Source organism: Aethalodelphis obliquidens, unplaced genomic scaffold (assembly GCF_003676395.1).
Source record: "Aethalodelphis obliquidens isolate GAN/ISIS:26980383/991018 unplaced genomic scaffold, ASM367639v1 scaffold137, whole genome shotgun sequence".
NCBI lineage: Eukaryota > Metazoa > Chordata > Mammalia > Artiodactyla > Delphinidae > Aethalodelphis > Aethalodelphis obliquidens.
The window spans coordinates 221,079-238,709 of record NW_020838081.1 but is presented as its reverse complement, the minus strand read 5'-3'; the positions used below and the strand labels follow the sequence as shown (position 1 = coordinate 238,709).

The 17,631-nt window shown below is 37.8% G+C and overlaps 1 protein-coding gene and 1 pseudogene across 3 annotated transcripts in view; one reads left to right on the top strand and one right to left on the bottom strand.

The window, feature by feature from the left end:
* The window catches only part of LOC113616420 (cofilin-2 pseudogene), an 18,334-nt pseudogene extending 7,646 nt beyond the window's left edge, over positions 1 to 10,688 (top strand).
* CDKL5 (cyclin dependent kinase like 5) overlaps positions 1 to 17,631 on the bottom strand; it is a 189,406-nt gene that overhangs the window by 150,923 nt on the left and 20,852 nt on the right. The window contains exon 2 of one of the 3 annotated variants that reach the window (XM_027099684.1): positions 8,468 to 8,521. The exons of the other annotated variants lie outside the window; for them this stretch is intronic. The gene's annotated coding sequence lies outside the window, so the exon portion shown is untranslated. The remainder of the gene's footprint in view (positions 1 to 8,467; positions 8,522 to 17,631) is intronic. 3 annotated transcript variants of the gene reach the window in all.

Below are 17,631 nucleotides of genomic sequence, written 5' to 3'. Positions count from 1 at the left end.
CAAGACTAATTAAGATGATGAACAATCAGGCCGAGTGTACTGCTTGTTGGCACAAACCCTTCCTCTACCTGGACCTTTCTGTCTATTCTTCTGAGAATACTAACACATCTGGGTGTCAACCTTTATTAATTATGTGACCATGAGCAAGTTATTTAACCTCTTTAAGTCTCTTTTCTCATTCACTAAGAGGGACTGATACTACCTACTTATAGGTGAGGATTCAAGGTTATGTAAGTAGAGCCTCTGATGCACAGTAGCCATGTAATAAAAAAACAACTATTATTAGTAATTAAATAATAAGATTAATTTAACACAATAGATGACAGAAATAAGAAGGCTAATATCTCAAGAAAGTGGGATTTATCATCTCAGTTATGAGCCTGTGCTTAAAGAAATTCCCCAAATGAGACAAGTAATTTATGTCAAGACCCATAAGGAATAATAGATTCATGAAATGTCATCAGCATTTTAAGAGCAATATTTTTATTAAAGTAAATAAAACATTTTTAAAGCAGGCAATATTTTAGTCTTGCCAGTTCTGATGACAATTAAATTACCTGCAAAGCACTGTTATTTTATTAAGTTGAAACAATATCATTGGAAAATTTTCTACTCAGCCTAAACAATTTAGAACCATGCTAAATCTAGAACCACTTCTAAAATTTCATTGCACTATCAACATTACTGATAATTTACAGAGTCTTGTAAGCAAAGAAACCTTCAACTTACTTTATAAAATAAATCATCTTCTGTTGTACCAAGACAGAAAACAAGAACTGACAAATCAAAGAGCCATCTATAAGCAGAATTGCTGAGGTATATTTGTAAAGCATTTATTTGATGTGGAGGAAAGCAAAGGCACTTCAATTACCTTTAGCCCTATAAGATTTCATGAAAGAAACCACAGAAACAAGACACACACAAAGTACAGTTAGAGGACTACAAATGGGAAGTATTCTTCCTGAGCTATGGAAAATAAAATGAGGCTTCATTTTCAAAAGATAAAATACAGAGAGAACAGGGGAGTTACTGAATCTAAACTCCAAAAAAAGTGTTATCAATTAATTACTATCAAAGAGTAAAGAAAACCTGATGGAGGTAAGTGAAGATTATTATTTAGAACTAAGGGAAGGGATAAACTGGAAGACTGGGATTGACACATACACACTACTCTATATAAAACAGATAACTAATAAGGACCTACTGTATAGCACAGGGAACTGTACTCAATACTCTGTAATGGGCTATATGGGAAAAGAATCTAAGAGTGGATATGTGTATATGCATGACTGATTCACTTTGCTGTAGAGCAGAAACTATCACAACATTGTAAATCAACTATACTGCAATAAAAATTAATTTTTAAATTAATTTCTAAGTTATACAATTATAAAATATTCTAAGACTATGTCTGAGAGGTACATCTAACTCTCCAGAATACTTCAGTCGTTATCAGTGAATGTTCTTAAAAGAAATTAGAAGAGATTCTCCAACTCTAGAGAAGAAAAAAAGGAAAATTAAATGGGAAATAGACAAATGAACCCCCACCCCATTATGGACTGTAGGAAGGAGATAAATGAAAACGATTTTCAGCACTTTCTATCTTTCATCATGTCCTTACTCCCCTACCCTGTCAGATCATCCATTAAAAAAAAATCAACTAGAAAGTGTTACACATGCACTGCAGAGACAGAAAGCAGACCTGGAGCACAAAGGATATAGTGGGAGTCTGAGAACAGCAGACCACTTAATTTTGCTGGCTGAATGTATCAACCTAGCTGACAAATTTTTGAGGCTCTGTATTTCAAAGAGCCTAGACTTTCTCAAATTAAAATCTCTTGCAAAAGGTCATCTCCTTTTATTCACCATTACTAGAATGGAGTATGAACATTTCAAAAAGTCAGCAGAAAGTCTTATGGCATACTCGGTTATTTTTAATCCCAAATCCACCAAAGAGTATGTAGTTATTCATATTTAAATTTTGAAATAAATAAATAAGGAACTTCCCTGGTGGTTCAGTGGTTAAGAATCCACCTTCCAATGCAGGGGACACGGGTTCAATCCCTGGTCAGGGAGCTAAGATCCCACATGCCATGGGGCAACTAAGCCCACGCGCCTCAACTAGAGAGCCCGCAAGCAGCAACTACAGAGCCCACATGCTCTGGAGCCCGCGTGCCACAACAAAGAGCAGACGCGCCGCCACAACGAAAGATCCCGCATGCCGCAACTAAGACCCGATGCAGCCAAAGATTAATAAATAAATAAATATTTTTTTAAAATAAATTTTGTACCCGTTTTCCTCTCCAAAATTTGAATATTTTCTGACCTGTAATTCATTTATTGGGATTGTATAACTTTAATAACAAAGACAAAAATCAGTAAATAAGGTACAGAGAAATTATAATAAAATACATTAGGAAAAGGCCACAGTGTTAATAAGAAAAAAAAGAAAAGTTATTCAAAGTACAGCATTTTAAATCCTCAAGTGATAATAGCATATGAACAGTTCCTCAGTAAATACCATAAGGAAATGGAAATCTTGAGGCTCAAAGTATTATAACATCCTCATCATCTACTGATGAGATGAATCTGAAAGAGCAGCCCAAAATGGGAAGCATAATGCACTGGATCATTCTATTGTGAACTTGGTCCACCTGGGAACTGTGTTTCCCAGAATTTCCTTCCCTGTATAGTACACCAAGTTAGAGACGGCCAAACTCTTAGAAGGTCTTTATGATAAGACATGGTGAGAATAAATGCAGAGGTGCCTGGGGCAGGTTTCAGCTTGTCCTCAACTCTCCTCTTATCCCCTCTGTGTCCAGCTCTTCTTCACCTGATCAACAGTGGCCTAAGATCCAACAAGAGATGCCTGACTCTGGGCTTTGTACCCACAGAAGCAATAGCTACACAGAGGCAACAGCCTTCCACAGACCTCTCCAGGATCATCCTCTTTGCATTCTCACTTTGATGTCTGTATACACTTGCTTCTTAAAATTTTCCCAGTAAGTTCTGACTTACACGCCTGTACCAGTAATTCAGGAGGCTCTATTAGTGACTATTTTTCTGATCCTTCTGCTTCCTGACTTTCACATTCCCAGCAACTCCTACAATCCGTATACAGTCTGAGTACTATAATAAATCCCTTATTCAATAACACTCACAGTGGTTCAATTTCTCATACTGAATCCTGAGCATTATACTCAAAATTCAGCAATTAATTTGTAATCCAGCAGTACTGACAGAATGGACTGAATGACTGAAAGCCATTTCCCTGTTAATACTAAGCTGAATTTTTCCTGAGATAACCAGGTACACTTCATCCATTTACTTCTGTAAGTGGGAAATGTTCTCTGCTTTCTATCAAGTGATTCCTAAAAAAGACTGCTCAATTACTTTCAGTTCCTAGATATAGCACATAAAAACACATATTAAATAATCCAAATTATAGTATTTGTTTATTCCAAGTTGTTTTAATAAATGTTAATGTTTCAGTTTATTTAAGTGTTGTTTTAATCAATTTGTCATCTGGGGACTTGCTAAGAGAAGAGACAAATGGACTAAAAATTAATTATTTTTAAGAAGTCTTCTGTGAATTGGGCCCATGAATTCTAATTATAAAATTATAAAAATACAAAACTTATCAAGTAGTCACTAGAAACATCTTCCCCCAAAAAAGAAACAAATATATACTAAGCACTCAAGGCCTAAACTAGATACTAGTAAGTCTGATTTAACAGTACATATATTTTTTAAAGTCACGTTTTCTAAAGATTCCCCAAGCTCTATTTGGAACTTAACCTTAATAACCTAACATACATTTTTATACAGCTTTTATAAATTATCAACTATTTCTATTTCTATCAACTATGACATTAAGATATCCTATAGTTAGCCTACCACATTCAAGGGCATAAAAACAACTCACAATTGAGAAGACATACTGCCATAAGTAAGAACTATAATTAAATACTAGATTCAGGTACCGATCTCTAAAGTGCTCCCTGTGACTGAGAAGAATTACTATATATGAAAACCCAGCTTTATAAGTAGCTAAAATATGCATGGAGTGGAGAGGGAAAGATCAGGAAATATTATTCATGCTAATAAATGAACCTTTGTTTTACAAAAGGAGTCACCTCATAATTTATTTGAAAGGAAGATCCTTAAGGAGTGTTTAAAATTATTCCATTTAGAAAAACTCTGAGAAACAGACTATTTTACAAGATAGTGTTATTCTATAAAAACACATTAAAAACTGTAAAAGCTAGCATTTGTGTTTACTTAAGGCCCACCATTGGGCTTCTACACACAAAATGGTATAGAATTTATATTTTGGGTGGAAAGGATTTCTTTATACAGGAAATCCTGTATAAATTTCCAACTCAAGAAAGGCACATACAACTAATAAAATGACTCAGTAAAACACCACTGGGAAAAGAAATAAGTAGCATTTTACTCTATGTGGCTTTCTACAGAATCCTAAAACATTTACTATAAAGATAAATTTTACTTACAGTGTCAATACATTTTGGAAAGAATACGGAGCATTCTGAATTATTAAGGTCACAATTTCTTTAACTTAAATCAGTCTCACACCCCATCCATTTGCTGTTTATAATTACAGCTATTTTTTTAAGATAGAAAACTGCGAATTGAATTCAAATATATCATGCTCCAAAATTAGAACAAGATTTTCCTCTAAACTTGATCTTTTAAAAATTGTAATCTAGAGGAATAAAAAAATTATTTAACCTGCTAGATTGGTTAAAGACACTATATTTTTAATGAGCACATTTGAATCATCACTTGCAAAAAAGTTTCTAAAAGTTTTCTAAAGTCTAATGACAATTTGCACACATACCACATTAACTGAACACCCATCAAGCGTAAAGTGTTGTGAAAGGGGTGGTGGTGGTGGTGAGGATTTCATTCCACGACAGTAATTACAGCTGCAGCTTCTGTTTTCCCATTCCTATAATTCCCAAAATAGTCAATAGAGCCCTTGCTTGTCATAATTGCCTCTTGTTGGTCCATCACCACAGCTCCATTTTGCTACCATTGAAATTCCACAACCAGGATGGCACAGACTCCCCTGTGGAGAGAAGCCTGCAGAGGTTGTCTGTTTTAAGCTGCAATCACTTTTTCCTGAGACTCCTCAGCATCTGTTGACTACCTCACTGACAGTAGCCCACAGACTCCTCCAGATCAGAGAGGCGTGCATGACATTGCCAGAAGACAAGCTGCAACAAGACTCTGATCCCTCAGCTGCAACCCACCAAGTTACTAGTCAACTTGGAATTTTCCTCCATGAAACACTATCTGACACTTCCCCACACTGACACTCATATGCCACTTCCCTCCCCACGCAGTTCCAAGAGTTCTTCCTGCAATTCGTCTCTATTGGCACCACATGGCATTATCCTGGCAAGCCAATGCCCTCTGCAAAGTGGAGAGCTCCCTGGGCTACCTCGGGGGGATGGCTTCTAGGAATGATGCTTAAGACAGCACATGAGAGGTACGCTGTGGCTTCACTAGTGACTCCACTACTTTCAGGAATTATTCAAACTACTGATAAGCTTTCATACATAAGTCCTTGGGATACACATTAAGAGTTCTCACCACTAAAACTAAATTTTAAAGGTTTAAAATAAAGATTTTTATAAGATCTGTTTATATAGACTTTAGGAACATTAATGATGTCTCAAAAGATACTATTACCTTTCTCTGGGCTTCATGGCTGTTGAAGTACCCAGAGATTTGGGTTTAAATTCAAAGGCAATTCAAAAACAAGAGTGGAATACAGTTTGAATTTTTTATTTAAGAAAAATTTCTGCTTCCAATAATGCTGCCTGCGTAATTCAGGCAAACCGTTCCACTGCAAACAAGTAGAAAGCTGGACAAAAGTATGACAACTGGGAATGAAGGGAAAAAACTATTATTCAGACGGTACATATAGAAAATCCAAAATAAGCTATAAACTATCAGAAAAAAATCAGTTTATCAAAGCTGAGGGATATAAAAGATAATATCTAGAAATCAACTGTATTTCTATATACCAGCAATAGTTAGAAAATGAATTTTTAATACCATTTACAATACCATCAAAAAATATCAAATTCCTATCAAAACAGAAAGAAAAGTGGTAAACCTCTACATAGAAAACTAAAGAAAACAGTATTTTTAAAAATTAAAGGACACCTAATAAGTGAAGGGATGGTCCATGTTCTTGAGATTTAACATTGTAAAGACGTCAATTCTATCCAAATTGATCTAGAGATCCAGTAGAATCCCAAGCAATCCTAACAAGTTTTTAAATGGAAATTTGTAGGCTGGTTCAAAATGTATAAAGAAATGCAAATGGCCAAGGAAAGCAAGACACCTAGAAGAATAACAAAGACTTTCTCTCCAGATATCAGGACTTATTATGAAGCACAGTCATTAAGACAATGTATAAGACAAAGAGATGAAAGGAAAGAACAGAAAGCACAGAAATATTACACATGAAATGGATGCTTTTTGTACACTAATGTTGTCACTGCAGACCAGTGAGGAAAGTTTGATCTTTGCAATAAATGGTGCTGAGACATTTGGATATGCATAAAGGAAAACAAAATTAAAATTGACCTCTAACTCATACCATACACAACATTAATTTCAGATGGATTATAGATCTCAATGTAAAAGTCAAAACAATAGGGCTTCCCTGGTGGCGCAGTGGTTGAGAGTCCGCCTGCTGATGCAGGGGACACGGGTTCGTGCCTGGGTCCGGGAAGATCCCACATGCCGCGGAGCGGCTAGGCCAGGCCCGTGAGCCGTGGCCGCTGAGCCTGCGCGTCTGGAGCCTGTGTTCCGCAACGGGAGAGGCCACAACAGTGAGAGGCCCGCGTACCGCAAAAAAAAAAAAAGTCAAAACAATAAAGCTCCTAAAAGATAATGTAGGAGAATATCTCTTTGGGCGTACAACAAGCACCAACCAATAAGGACAGATAAACTAGACACAGAGTAAAACAGATGTTACACACACACACATTTTTTTAAATGGTCAATGCATGGTGATAATAAAAAGCAGACCAACTTTTAGTCAGTAGTTACATTGATTTTAAATTCTGTATAGAAAATGCACTGTAGATTGTCTGAACCTGGGGCAGAACACACCCATTTCTCCCAGCCCTTGATACACTACTAACTTTGGCCGGGGGTGGGGTGGGGGGGACAGTGTTTACGTGTTCACCTGGGTTACATAAGTGTTGGCTTTGTGACAATTCACTGATGTCTTGTATACTGTAAGTGTTTATCATGCTTCACTATAAAATAGTTTAAAAAGTCAATGGACTGCAAATGGCAAAATTTCTTTTTTATGGCTAATATTCCTGTGTGTGTGTGTGTGTCTGTGTATGTGTGTGTATCACATCTTTATCCATTCATCTGTTAATGGACACTTAGGTTGCTTCCATCTTGGCTATTGTAAATAATGCTGTTATGAACATTGAGGTACATGTATCTTTTTGAATTAGTGTTTTCATTTTCTTTGGACTTATATCCAGGAATGGAATTGCCGGATCATATGGTAGTTCTGTTTTTAGGTTTTTTGTTACTTTTGTTTTAGTTTTTTTATTTGTGGTCTTTTTGATGATAGCCATTCTGACAGGTGTGAGGTGATATCTCATTGTGGTTTCGATTTGCATTTCTCTGATGATTAGCGATGATAAGCATCTTTTCATGTGCTTGTTGACCATCTCTATGTCTTCTTTGGAAAAATGTCTATTCAGGTCTTCTGCCCATTTTTTAATCAGAGTGCTTGGGTTTTCTTTGATAGTGAGTTATATGAGCTGTTTATATATTGTTGACATTAATCTCTTATTGGTAATATCATTTGCAAATATTTTCTCCCATTCAGTAGGTTGTCTTTTTGTTTTGTGGATGGAAATTTTACCATTTGCAACAACACAGATGGACCTGGAGAGTATTATGCTTACTGAAATAAGTCAGAGCAAGACAAATACTATATGTTATCACTTATATGTGGAATCTAAAAGAAAAAACAAACTAGTGAGTATAACAAAAAAGAAACAGCCTCACAGATATAGAGAACAAATTAGAAGTTACCAGTAGGAAGAAGGAAGGGGAAAGGGCAAGATAGGGGTAGGGAATAAAGAGGCATGAACAACTATGTATAAAATAAGCAACAAGGATATATTGTACAGCACAGGGAATATAGCCAATATTTTATAATAACTATAAATGGATATAACCTATAAAATTTTTGAATCACTGTATGTTGTACACCTGAAACTAATATAATATTGTAAATCAATTATACCTCAATTTTTTAATTAAAAAAATTAAAAGAAAAAGTCAATGAATATGTACACCTCTTAATATACAAAATAATAATTTAAAAAGAGCCAAAAGTTGAATACCCTTAATATGTTAGTGTGGTATTGTGACAAGAATAAGAAATACATACTTGGTCTTTGTTCCACAGTTTCTGGCACAGCACTCCTAAAACTCTTGGAATTTCCTAAGGGATGAAATCAACAAAGGTGTCTTTTGTTATGGTAATGAGGTGACTTAGAAAGCCCCTAGGTAACCTAAGGGTGGAGGTGGCTTGCCAGTGGAGCCAACCACATGATCCGAGGGTTGGAACTTTCAGTCCTGCTGCCACCCTACCTCTGGGGAGGGGAGAGGGGCTGGAGAATGAGTTCAATCAATGGCCAGTGATGTAATCAATCATGACTACGTAATGAAGACCCCATAAAAACCCAAAGGGACAGGGTTCGGAAGCTTCCGGGTTGGTGAATATGTGGAGATTTGGTCAGAGTGGCAGTCTCAGAGAGGGCATGGAGGCTCCACATCCCCTCCCTTCCCCCATACCTTGCCCTATGCATCTCTTCCATTTGGCGGGTTCCTGAATTATATCCTTTTATAATAAACTGCTAATATAGGAAGTAAAATGTTTCTGTGAGCCGCTCTAGGAAATTAATCTAACACAAGGAGGGGGTCATTAGAACCTCCAATCTGCAGCCAGCCAGTCAGAAGCCCAGTTGACCACCTGGACATGTGACTGGCATCTGAAAAGGGGGGCAGTCCTTTAGGACTGAGCCCTTAACTTGTGGGATCTGATGCTATCTCCAGAGAGTGTCAAAATTGAGTTGAATTGTAGGACACCCAGCTGACATGGAGGATTGCGTGGTGGTATGGGACACACACACACACACACACACACACACACACAGGAATCAGATGCAGAATCCTAGTTGATGATCAGAAGTGGAATTGGTCCCAGAATTGTAGTAGCATCTTACAAATCCGTATAACGTAAACACTCAGAGAAAACAGAAAAAGAACAGATATAAACCGACCTTTCACAAAAGAAATACAACTGTCTTAATAAATCGATGAAAGCCTGTTCAATCTCATTAGTCATCAATTAAGTAAAAAAGAAAAGAGAGAGAGAAATCTCTTTTAACCTATCAGGCTGGTAATGATTAAAGTAACTGACAAATATCTAGTGCTCTTTCTGGGGAAAATGTGAACTCACATTCACAGTAGGTAGGAATATAAAGGTTTCTGGAAAGTAATCTGGCAATAGGTATCAACATTTTAAAAGTATGAGTACCATTTGATTCAAAAATCCATCCTACTTCTAGAGATTTATGCTAAGGAGACCATCAGACAAATGGACAAAGATGGATACTGCAAAGGTTGTATACTGCAGTGCTATTCATAATAATCAACAACAAAAAACCACCTAACATTAGTCAATGTAGGATTGATAAAGTAAACGATATCACATCATATAAATGGAAAATCATACCACTACTAAAATTATTTAACTATATTTAGTGATACAGAAAAGTGGCCATAATATTTTAAGTAAAAAAAAAAATACTATAGAATATGGTATATTCTGTCAATAAAAAAACCTTTTTCACAAAACTAAGAAACGAGCAAACTGTATTCCACATCTCTGCTTGTCGCTTAAGAAATTCACTGGTAGCTAGCTGCCTATTTAAAAAGAGAATTCTGGAACTTGCTATTGGCCTATGTATGAGACCATTTTATGTCCAATATTAATTGGTTCTTATAAGACACCAGAATAACCTTGTTATTCTAATAAAAGACACAACGTTTCACCTTTTTCGTCTTAAAATATAGTTGGGGAGCGGCCACCCCTCCTTCTCCTCGCAGTGCCACACCACCGGAGGCCGAGCTGCGTAAGGAAATCTACACAAGAGGAGATCAAAAAAACAAAGAAAGCAGTTCTCTTCTGTTTAAGCGATGACAAAAGACAAATAATTGTAGAGGAAGCAAAGCAGATCTTGGGCTCCTGAAAGTGCACCTTTAAAAAGCAAGATGATTTATGCTAGCTCTAAAGATGCCATTAAAAAGAAATTTACAGGTATTAAACATGAGTAGCAAGTAAATGGCTTGGATGATATAAGGGACTGTTCAACACTTGGACAGAAATTGGAAGGCAAGGTAGTAGTTTCACTTGAAGGAAAACACTTATAAAATGACAGTCAAGTGCCATCTGGATCTTAAGGGAGCTTCCATTTCTCCAGCTCAGTCAATTGAAATAGTATTAGGTTTTGTTTTCTTTCCTTCCTCTTCCCACTGGGTCCTTCCAGCACAATGAATGAAGGAAATATCATTCATGTAAGCAGACTATCAAGAGATTGCCATTAGACTGTTTAATACTGCTACTTTTATGTAGAACCCAAGGAATGCCTTCCCATATTTTAGCCAAAACAACTGGTTATGCCTCCCTTGCAGCAAGCACTACAATGAATGTGATTGTCAATGTGAATAGCTTAGAACACTACAAAGGGTTAAGCTAACTGAATGCCTTGAAAGTATTATCCACTAGTGAGATGGTAAACTTTATTCAGTATTATTTATAGTTGCACTTGACTGAAGTTCTGTGAGGCTTGAGCATTCGTACACCTCACCTGCCTTGGCAAGCCTATTTCTTGTGACATGGCAGCACGGATATAATACTATGCATTGAAAGCATTCTTTTTTAGAGTTTAATTCCCTACCCCAAAAGGAATGCCAATTAAATTGTATTAACTGTGTCATCAACTTATCCTAGTACCTCAGTGTTCATTCTCATACCTGTGTATCTTCTTTTTTTTTTTATAAATTTATTTTATTTATTTATTTTTGGCGGCATTGGGTCTTCGTTGTTGCATGCGGGCTTTCTCTACTTGCGGTGAGCGGGGGCTACTCTTTCTTGCGGTGCACGGGCTTCTCATTGTGGTGGCTTCTCTTGTTGGCGAGCACAGGCTCTAGGTACGCGGGCTTCAGTAGTTGTGGCACGCGGGCTTCAGTAGTTGTGGCTCACAGGCTCTAGAGAGCTGGCTCAGTAGTTGTGGCGCACGGGCTTAGTTGCTCCGTGGCATGTGGGATCTTCCCGGACCAGGGCTCGAACCTGTGTCCCCTGCACTGGCAGGCGGATCCTTAACCACTGCACATCTTCTCAAAAGAAATAGCTGTTATTAATGCCTTTTTGTTTTCCATCGAGTGTACACTACTGAATAAGTGTAGGAGTTTTATGTTTACCATGTAAGTCTTCCAACACTAAAGATATTTTGAATATCAGTCATGATAGCAATTTCTGTATAAAAGAGCCTTAAATGGAACACTGTTTTTGAGATCAAACTCCCCACCCTCACAAAAATGGCCAGGTTGCAATAAAAATTGTGGCATATTACAAAAAGAAAAATGCACGCGCACACACACACACACACACACACACACACACACAGTTAGCTGGGGTTCTTCTCCCTAGACTAATGTTGGCATACCAGACATCTGAGACTGTTCTGCGCCAGATTTCCTCTGTAATAAATGATATGGACAGGACTTTTGATGACCATGTGAAATGAAACTGCACTCTTTAACAATCAGCTGCTTATATAAACCTTTTGTTTCTCAAATATAAAATTCATCAATTTCCAAACACACACTGACCTGGGTACACTCATGTGTGTAACACTGACAGGTGTTCAAGATCAATTTACCTAAGGAATTCTGTTTTTAGGATTGTATAATTCTATGTATAAAACACTGAGTTTAATTAAATAAGCAAATGGATACTCAGGTATTTAAATAGAAAAATGTATTGCTTTTCACTGGAAGGTGAGATTGGAAATGATTTTGCTTTCACCCTCACCTTCCCTTATGGAGTTTCTTACACTGAGCCTGTATCATTCTGGGGAAGAAGCTATTCTTATTTTTAGAAAAAATTACCTTCCCCCATATCCCACTTCCCATACCATGTGGCATCTCTACCCTCTGCCCACAGTGTGTCAGAAGGCACCACCATGCTCTCCCAACACCAGGTTCAAAGCCTCAGCTTATTCTGAGGCAGTTACCTTTGTCCGGACACTTACCCAGGTGGCTGTCAAGGCTTATCCAGCCACATTGCTCCTTGGCAGTGGTTTCCTTTCATTTCTCAAGGCTACTCTACTCCTCCCCTAATTTACTTCACCACTTCCAATTATCTTTTAGTTTTAATTCACCGTATAAAAGTCTGTCAGCTCACTCTTCCTAAAGCAAGCCCCCTGAAGGTCCCTTCCTTAACTGAAATGGTTCCCTGGGGGGCCCCTACATACTCCTACTCTAGTATTCAAGGTCTCTATTGTAATCCTGTCTTTTTGTTCTCATCACTGCTTTTCTTAAACCCTACTCTTCAAGCGAAGGGCAACTGACTTTTCTCTGACCAAGCAAGTGTAGACCAGTGGTTCTCAAACTTCAGCACATCACAACCACCTGGAGGGCTTGTTAAAACCCAGATTTCTGGGATCAACTCCCAGAGTTTCTGGTTCAGTAGGTCTGGAGTGGTGCCCAAAAATTTGCATTTCTAACAGGTTTCCAGGTGATGCTGATGCTGATGGTCTGGGACCACACTCTGAGAACCACGTGGTATAGATTATATTGATACTTTCCTGCTCCATGACTCCATCAAGCAATTCCCTTCCCCAGGCATACACAACCACCACAGCTGACATTCTTTCATTGATTGACTTCATACAGCAACCCCTCTACCTGAAGTCATATATGAGTGTCTTCCCCTCTCTGCAACCCAAAGAGGATGTGATATGCTGTGATACAGAAGCCCCACAGCCCTTTATTTGTAATTCTAGTGACAATATATTTGGTTTTGTAGCATTATATGCGTCTCCATATCAATTAGACTAGGATTATGGGAGACTTATTGGCCTTTGGATATGGAGATGCCTAGAATAGAACTTTGCAGGTACCAAGAACTCAGTTTGATAAATATCGTATATTAATGCATATATGTGGAATCTAGAAAAATGGTACAGATGAACTGGGTTGCAAGGCAGAAATAGAGACACAGATGTAGAGAAAAACGTATGGACACTAAGGCGGGGAAAGCAGACGGGGAGGGGCAGGGGTCATGCTGGGATGAATTGGGAGATTGGGATTGACATATATACACTAATATGTATGAAACTGATAACTAATAAAAACAAACAAACAAAAAAAGAACTCAGTTTGAAACTTGCTGAATTTAACTAGTAGCATTTCAAATGGGTCTTGTTTTTCATTCTACTACACACTTCACACTGTAAGCCCTCAAATAGTAGCTAATGATATCAATGACATGCAAAGAACACAAGTTCCCATGGCAAAAGGCAACAGGAACACAGCACTCAACACAGTCAAGTTACAAAGGCAGGAACCAAAAGGAAGAGGAGGGTGAAGGAGAAAGAAGGGAGATGAAGGAGGAAGAAGGAAGAAAATCCTGCTATTTGCAACAACTTGGATGAAACTGAAGGGCATTATGCTAAGTGAAATAAACACTGTATGCTATCACTTATATGTGAAATCTTAAAAAGGAAGGAGGAAGAAGAAAAAAGAAGGCTAAAGCCTGGGAGGAAATCCAGTAGCTGTACTTTCTAGGCCTCTTCCCCTTGGGGGTGAGCAAGCAGCCTATGGAAAAGGACTGTAATAGGTCTGTGTTACAGTAGCACCCAGCACAGAGAAGGGTTTGACATACATAGTCTCGATAGTACCAGACTGTGTCTCTCTCTGCCCCACCAGTATTCTAACAACAAGGGATAGGATCTGTAATATTTGTATTTCTAGCACCTACACAGTGCTCAGAATGTAATACACCCTCAATATTTGTTTTTTTAATTGGCATGAGAGTGGAAAGAATGGTGTGGCTATGAATAACACTTTGAGGACAGAAGCAGCAGAACTTGCTAACCAGAATGTGGAATTAAAGGAAGAACTCTAGTACTATGAACAGAAAAAGGAAAGTCTGGAAGAGGGGCTGAGTTTGGGGAAAGAAGTTTAAAAGAAAGATATGTGGCACTTACTACTCACCAAACTATATACTAGATACTTTAAGAACTGCAAAGATGCAAATTGCTCTCAGAAGCTACGGTCCAGTAGAGGGAATGTATGTATACAACTATAGTGGAAAAAAAAGAGAGAGAGAGAGAGAAATGCTGTAAAAGGGACACTTATGAAGTGTTGTGGATGTGCAGAAGAGAGAAAAGCATATTTCCAGAAGCGCAGGGTTAGGGTTAAAACAATAAAGCATTACCGCAAGGACAGAAAGAGGAAGGCGGCCAAAGGTAGAATGTTAAAGAAAACACAGATACTGAAGAGGGAGGAGACTAAAAATGGGAATAGGAAGACTGGGAGTGTGTGACAGAAGAAGGAAAGACAGTTTGAAGGAGATCCAGACTATCAAATGCCATAAAGTAGTAAATACGTGCCAAAAAGCCCTAATTGTTGTTACCATCCACAGCCCAGTTCAGGTTCTATCTACTCTCAAACTGCTCAGATTCCTCCAGGCTCCAATTAATTTTGCCTCTCCATAAATTACCATTGTGCTATTAGGATACACGTGCACAGACAAGAACCATGTATTATTATTTTTTAATTGAAGTATAGTTGATTCCCAATGTTGTGTTAGTTTCTGGTGTACAATAAAGTGATTCGGTTATACATATATATAACAGTTTGCATTTGCTAATCCCAAACTCCCAATCCATCCCACCCCCATGGCACCCACAAGTTTGTTCTCTATGTCTGTGAGTCTGTTTCTGTTTCACAGATAGATTCATTTGTGTCATATTTTAGATTCCACATATAAGTGATATCATATAGTATTTGTCTCTCTGACTTACTTCACTTAGTATGATAATCTCTAGGTCCATCCATGTTGCTGCAAATGGCATTATTTCATTCTTTTTTATGGCTGAGTAGTATTCCATCGTGTATGTGTGTGTATATATATATATATATATATATATATATACACATACACACACCACATCTTCTTTATCCATTCATCTGTTGATGGACATTCGGTTGTTTCCATATCTTGGCTATTGTAAATAGCGCTACTATGAACATAGGTGTGCATGTATCTTTTTGAGTTATAGTTTTGTCCAGATATATGCCCAGAAGTAGGATTGCTGAATCATATGGTAATTCTATTTTTAGTTTTTTAAAGAACCTCCATACAGTTCTCCACAGTGGCTGCACCAACTTACATTCCCCCCAACAGTGCAGGAGGGTTCCCTTTTCTCCACATCCTCTCCAGCAAGAACCATGTATTCTTAAACTCAGTACCTTTGTGGACATAACACAGTATCTTGGACATATAGAATATAATACACTCAACTGAATATAACTATACTAAAATCTCTTCCGGACTTTATTTATAGATAATGATGGCTTACTTTCTATGGCACATCAGTGAAAACCACATCTCAGGGAGATTGGGTTGTATCATCTGTTTAAATGGCCACAACTTCTCTTTTATTCAATTTGTTGGGCACCAACTATGGATCAGACATGCTGTACAGAAGCTCCTTACAGGAAGAGCTTATAGAAGAGAACAGGTAGGTGAATTAACCACATATGAGAAATGCAAAAACGTATATGTGAGGGCTTCCCTGGTGGTGCAGTGGTTGAGAGTCCGCCTGCCCGATGCAGGGGGCATGGGTTCGTGCCCCGGTCCGGGAAGATCTCACATGCCGCGGAGCGGCTGGGCCCGTGAGCCATGGCCGCTGAGCCTGCGCGTCCGGAGCCTGTGCTCCGCAACGGGAGAGGCCATGACAGTGAGAGGCCCGCGTACCGTGAGAAAAAAAAAAAAAAAAGGTATATGTGAGGTGTTTTACAGGCCCAGAAGAGGTAGAAACTACCTATGTCTGGGAAAGGGGGGAAACTACTTGGGGAAGAGGCTTCACGGCAATCTTATTTGAACAGAGTGACTTTCTCCAAGCACTCTTGAGTAATTCAGTTATCTCTGTTATATTGTAAAAAAAAAAAAAGCATGATATTGATGGAAAATGGTCTTTCTGAAAAGTATGAAAGGTACTACAAAAGTTCATTTGCTCTGTGCACTCAAGCTCTATTGGCCTCCAGCATGTCACTTAACAGACCTAACAGTTACCAACTCCTCATTACCTCTGTAAAACAGACCAGCTGATGCCTACAGTACAAAATGTTTCTGGCTAATAGGTAACTGTTTTAGTTCAGCTTCACACTTCTGCTCACTTAAATTGAGCTGCATGCCTGGCATCCAGAAGTCACTTGCATTTCTTCCCCAAAACTACTGATATTTGTCCACTCCTCTTGTGGTAACCATGATATGGTTTTCAACTAAACAGTATATAAGCCAATTAAAAGAAGGTTATAGTTCTGTGAAAATTAGGTTGGATGCTATGGCAAGATTCAATAAAAATGATGTCACTTTAAAAATGTGGCTGTCAAATTAGATCTGAATTAGATAATATTAAAAGGAGGAAAATATCTGCTAAAATCTATAATCCTGCACTAAATGGTTTCATAAATTGTCTAAATTATTGCTCCACTTTCAAGAAATCAAAACTGGACCTACTGCACAGACAGGACGGATTCCTACAAGAGAGATGACACAGAACTTCAGTCAGCTGATCCATACTCAAAATAAAGCCTTGGCCCTACATCAAAATATTGGCAAGGAAACATGCTTTATGGCAAAATATTTCTGTTGTATGTGCATTCTTATCACTCAGAACTTTAATAATTTTAAAAATTAACTTTCCAATAATTGACTTCAATCCACCAAATAAGGGGGTTCCCACCAGAAACACCTTGCCAACACTTACTAAAGTCTCTGTACAAAGGCCACCTCTTTCAGAAAACCCCAGGAGTATTAACTGCCTCTTCAAAATAGCCTCAACTGGTGCTAGACTGCTATTGGTTTGAACCTCAAACCACTTTTAAAAACCAAATTCGTTATGGATAATGAAAATTCTATTAACATTTTTTCTTTTGATCTTGATGTTCAGAAAGTAAAACTAAATGACCTCAGTAAATTACTGCAGAGATAAATCTTACAAAGATAACATATGAGAGAAATGGTAGTTGTCCAAAAGGATCCGTGAAAATTCAAGGTAAACAATTTAAGGAAAGATAACATTTCTACCTTGGTGGAGGAGAAATAAGTAAGAAATAAGTCAATGTATTTGAAAACAAAGAGGAAAATATAAATATGAACCAATATTAACAAAAATCCAAGTATCACAAATGCTAGACTGGTTCTGAAAAGGAGAATGATATTTGCAACTCAATTTTAACATTAATGAAACA